Genomic DNA, 5,890 nt, shown 5'->3' with positions numbered 1-5,890 from the left:
TGAGGTGTAGTCCTCATATTTATCTTAGCTACCCACCTTACATGAACTAATCCTTCCGTGGGCGGTGCATGAAAGTAGCCCGAGGAAATTCATCGTATTAACTATGAATATTGTGTTAAAGTTTTGATGTTCAACGAAATATGTGTCGAAGTACATATAGCTATATGAATGGTGTTAGCTAATAATAGGTTTCATAACTTTCATACTAATTCAGCTGCATGAAATTCAACGGACCTGTAGAATAAGGTACATAGTACAACAAGTAGACCAAACCATAGTGTAATTTTGTTTCATTGGGTGCTTGATCGGTTCACTTATAAAAAATATGGTTTTGGTCTGTTTTGTGTGTTATTCGAGCACTTTTATGTCTGTCTAAACATAGCTACTGTCATTTTCTTTTATTATTATAATTGTATGTTTTAGTACACGTGTAACAGTGATATCGGTTTTGAAACCCCCACGAGTTCAATCAGACCCCAAATTTTATTTGAACCCTGCGATAAATACAATCATTGTTTTCATATGAACAAAAGGTCTTGTTATGTTTAAGGATAATTTTATAATGGAAACGAATTGGGAAAAGTTTCCATGCACACATATTAAACCTCTTTAATGTTAACCTTATTGGGTACTTATTTTTATAGAGTAGGTATTTGAATGAAGTCTGTTATCAAATGGCAGTTTGTTTACATAATATTTCATACTCTGAATAAGAAATATTTACCAAAGAAATGATTATAATAACAAAAATGCCTTCGCCTTAACTAAACTAAAATAAAAATGTAAAAGCAGAAACTCGTATGATTAAATCGCAACAAAATTATCAACGAAAATTAAAAGTGCCGAAGTTTTCGTATTAACTGATACCATCAAAGTAAGTTCGGAGAAAATATTAGAGCATTAATACTGAATGTATTTTTTTATTATAAATTAGTCAAACACGAGAGGGCCAAACGAATGCGTGACTTACAAAACCTAACAAATAACTTAATTCGAGTACATACAAAACTGGACAAATATTTTATTTACCCACCTGTCCAAATTGTGATTGGCACTCAGACAGTCATCCACAACAGTCGTGATAAACGATCGAATTTAAATGATAAAAATGGCGTAAAGCGGTCAGTGGCCTTCTGACAGTGAGTGCGGTGCGCGTAATTCGCACCAGATAACCCCCTCCAAAGCAATAGCCCCTTGGAGGCAGCTTGTGCGAAACGGACCTTTCTCTGTTACGGACAGTGACATAGTGACCGTGTTAGCGGCGGAGGGCTCATGCCATGCACCACTACAGCGTTGTAGTGCCGCTGCTGGTCGCGCTATACCTCGTGTCCGCGGCGCTCGCGCTCTCGGCCAGCGCGCGCCGCGCCGAGCCCGACCTCACCTTCGCCGAGTCCGTCTACGCCAAAATGTCCGGTGCATGTGAGTCAATGTCCTTCACCTCTATAATATATGCACGCAACTCGGTTAATTAAGCTGTTTCTACATCGTTGAACTGTTTTATTTATTTTATTAATTTTGTGTTTCCAGGCAGGGCGATAATGGACTTACGCTACAACAGCATGAATGATCAAAACGATCTGATTAAAACAATGAAAATAATACAATTAGATGGCACTACCGTCAGAAATTTTCCAATTACAGAAGCATTCGTTGGTTTAACTAAGCCTGGAATTTTCGATATAACGAAGCAGACAAAAATTATTATCCACGGTTATAAAGACAGTTCGCAATCTGCGGTGCCGCTGGATTTAGCAAATGCTTACAACGATAAGAAAATGTTCAACGTACTGCTACTTGATGCGGAAGAAATGAATAAAGATGGATATATTTTATCTGCACATAATGCTCGTCTTATAGGCAAGAGACTTGCAAATCTCTTGGCTAATCTGGAACATTTTGGAGCGAATGCCGAAGATTTTCATCTTTTGGGAATAAGTCTTGGAGCACACGTCGCAGGATGGGCCGGCAAATATTTTCAACAATATAAAGCGCGTAGTTTGGGTCGTATCACTGGATTGGACCCTGCGGGCCCATGCTTCTCGTACGCGTACAGTGGCCAAAGATTAGATAAATCAGACGCTTCCTACGTAGATGTGTTGCACTCAAACCGATTAGTTCAGGGAATAATAGAACCTCTAGGTCATGCAGATTTCTATATCAATGGCGGAGGACCAAACCAGCCAGGATGTTTCATGCCCTCTTGTAGTCATCTTCGTGCTGCAGAAGTTTACACGGAGAGCATTAGATCACCGAAGGCCTTTATTGGTGTTCGCTGTCAGAGCTGGAAGCATTTCGAAGAAAATGCCTGTGAAAAAGATGAATATGCAGTATTGGGGTACGGGTCATCAACATCGACCAGTGGACTTTACTATTTACGCACTTCACCAAAGTCTCCATTCGCACTCGGAATGGATGGGACGAAGAAAAAGGAAACAGTCTCTAGTAACTGGTTAAAAAGTTTTAGTTTAGGTGACTTAAATTTAAATATGTGATTTTAAGTGCTAGTTCAATTTTGTTGTGTGTAAAAAATTGTTGCCATACTTTTTTATAAATTCGACTTCTGTGATTGTGTACCATCGTTTCAAAAATGCACAAATTCTGTGGATGTCACAAATACATTGCACAAGACATTTCTTAAGCCGTCTTGGATTATTTATAACAAGTGGTGTATCCCCAAGTGTCCGCTGGATACAAACAAAGGAGAAACTACTTAACAGTTTCGCAAGCGCTCTTGTTAACCGTTATAAATTCAAAGTAAATGCAAGATCGACTTCGAATTGGACATCGTGGAACAACAAATACAAAGTGTAAATAATTTATTCGTCACTTCATTAGCAAACAATTCGCATTGCGATCCACTTCCCAACATCATTATATAATTAAAAGCGAGGATTTTATTGTATTTCGTGAGTGCTGGCTGTGTGACGGCTTACAGAGACACCGGTGTTTCTCCTTAACTATGTTGACGTATGTGGCGTTTAACCAAAGTAACAAGCAAGTGTTTGTAATATTATTCAAAGTATTATGTTTAATAAATACCCAGAATTTTAAACTTGGGAATATTTTAATGTGTTTGTCCTTTTTACCTCGCCGCTAAGGATTATGTTTTTAAAAATAGTAATAGCCTTGTTATGTATGACTGCGTGGTATTTATTATTATAAGAACATGTTACAAATATATGAACAGAAAATGTCAGTCACTTATCGTCAAATTAATTAGCGTTGTTACTAAACTTGTTTACTTACTACTTACTAAGATTTGACTGATTACTCCTCGGGCACTCAAACAAGCAATAGGTATTTCGCCACATTAGACAACTAACTGCAATATCTTCTAGATATCTAAAATTATTGTTAGGTACAGAATCGATTCGTGCCATTGCGTTTCATTTATAATTTCTGTAATTAATATAATACGAATATTTAGGCTATTCGATTTTTATTACAGTATCAAAAGTTAAATCCATGGGCTCCATCTATTTAAGTCAAGAGCAACATAATATACCTTCAACAAGTTAATGCAGTTAGTAAACGAGACTATTATCTGTTGCCTCTAATTCATCAATCGTGACGAGTTACGTGAATAAAAGTGAAGCAATCATTTCAAGTTCGAGCTGTCCGGTAGGTGTGGAAACGGAAACGACTTGTTACCGGCGCGGCGGCCCGGACCGGCACAACTGCGACACACGGCTCACTTAGCGCGATTGTTGCTCGATACTCTGTTTAATCAACTTCTATTATTTTATAGCCCTTTTTATTACCTTTGAAAGCGTTTCAGAAAAAAACATGCAGCCATTTCGAACACTTAAACCCAATTACCTCTACTGTATCTTTTATATTTTAGACATTTGACGGGCAAAAGCTAATTTATGAGATGCAAATTTTTTGTGACGCTCAATGTTATTGGACGTAAAACATGAACGTCTTGAGTAAAAATTTATAAAAGAGCTCGTTATACACTCTACGTTTACGTCAAACGTTATAAAAATAAGATCGAAATACTTTGCTCATTATAGACAAAAATCAGATGCATAAATATTTTATGACATTGTGATGCATTCATGCATCTCAGATCCCAACTAAGCGCAAAATCGTTGATAATAGGTACATTGAATCATTTGGTTCCAGAAGCTGAGCAAAACATTGTTAAAATAAATTCTTTTAAAGATACAAGCCAGTCTCATTGACCTATTGCATTGAGGTAAATCCCTCGAGGCCACGGATTTACGTTCGATTCGTTGGTTAGACTACACTTGCATGCATGCAACAGGATTCTGCTACTCGGATTACACTAAAGTCCCTCGTTAAAATGGCGGAGCAAGGCAATGTGTAGCCGACGGGAATAAATGTTGTTTTAGACTTCAAAGATGTTCAAACTCATCTATAATTACAAATTGATTAGTGTTGATACGCAAGAGATTATTACGTGTATCGTTGCATCGTAACCCAGTTTCGATCTGCATTCGTATACACAATTGCATTTGCACAATTTCAATAAACGAAATTAATGTACATAATTATACCGAATAGATATAATATAAGTATTACTTGTACTTCTGAAACATGCGTCATATGTTACTTAATATGAATATTTTCTCGAAATGAAACTTGTTTTGAATTGAATTTATCACTCCCCAGTGATATACCTGCTGAAGTTTTATAAAATAGTATATCTACTGAAATAAAATATTTTGGTGAGCAACAGTTTACTCCATTTTAACTTTCCGTGGGTGTATAAAATGTTATTTATAAAAATACATGTTTAAATTTTTAGGCTATTGCTATCACTAAAAATAACTGATAACGAATTTAGTGTGCATAAGCGTATCAAGTGACCAACACACTAAAAATAAACGAACTTTTGCATAATACTTGTTTTGAATTTTGATGACTTGCTTTTGATATTTATCAATAGCATTTACTGTAAATTTCAATTTACTTGTTGATTTTTAACTGTACATTTATTTATATGTTTGCCAGAAATGTAGCTTGACCGTTCAATATGTACCTGTTAAGTATATTCAGATATGAAAAAAATATATTCGGTACCCATAATATATTCAACGCTGTACCTTAAAAAAGAGTGCGATATTTTTAAATCCTTAACATCTTCAACATGTCACGTGTCACGTATTATAAAGCAATCAGGCTCAGGTGCCAGGAGACATGCTGTTACACAATCTGGGTTTATCTTTAGAGAATAATCCTTCATCAGAAATGTTTCTAAATGCACCTTTATAATACATTTGTTAAAAAATCGTCCTGCTATATGATACGACATCTACCTCTGAATTGTTATCGAACAAACTTGGTATCAAGATCATGAGATGTCATAAACACAACGTTATGCACAATTAATCAAAGCACCAACTTTTTCTAAATCACTCTAGAAACGTTTAACTTAGTATTTATTTATTCAAATATTTTTGGCAAAGTAATCTTAGTTTGCTAAAAAGGTATTAAGTTTTGAAAAAACGAAATAAAATGCAAAACAAATTATTTCGTGCATACATCTTCAAGCCGTAATGGTTTTCTTTGTTAAGTCTTTCAATTGTTTTCTTATTCTTAACAATAGGCACTCAACGTTTATTTTGTAGTGTTCTATAGGTTCTAGTACCGTTTGCAACTAGCTACGATTGGCTAAACTTATATTAGGCACTGTTCACAATGAAGACTTAATTTCCCATCACTCACGTACAGCAATAACTGAAAATCTATTAATTCAATAAATTAAAACTGGTTGGTTTATTATTTGGTGAAAAACTCCTGCATTTTTCTTTTCTATTTTTTTTAATAGCTACTTACTACAGCTACAACTATAACTACTTGTAGTAAGACAAAGTAAAATGTACCCAACCAATAAACCAATAAGTAACCAAAATAAATAATT

At 35.4% G+C, this 5,890-nt stretch overlaps 1 pseudogene; it reads left to right on the top strand.

Moving 5' to 3' along the window:
- Positions 1 to 728: 728 nt before the first annotated feature.
- Positions 729 to 3,075, top strand: LOC110370328 (lipase member H-B-like; annotated as a pseudogene).
- The last annotated feature ends 2,815 nt before the right edge of the window (positions 3,076 to 5,890 follow it).

Source organism: Helicoverpa armigera, chromosome 7, assembly GCF_030705265.1.
Source record: "Helicoverpa armigera isolate CAAS_96S chromosome 7, ASM3070526v1, whole genome shotgun sequence".
Taxonomy (NCBI): domain Eukaryota; kingdom Metazoa; phylum Arthropoda; class Insecta; order Lepidoptera; family Noctuidae; genus Helicoverpa; species Helicoverpa armigera.
The sequence above is the reverse complement of the archived record's forward strand: the minus strand, read 5'-3'. Positions and strand labels throughout refer to the sequence as shown.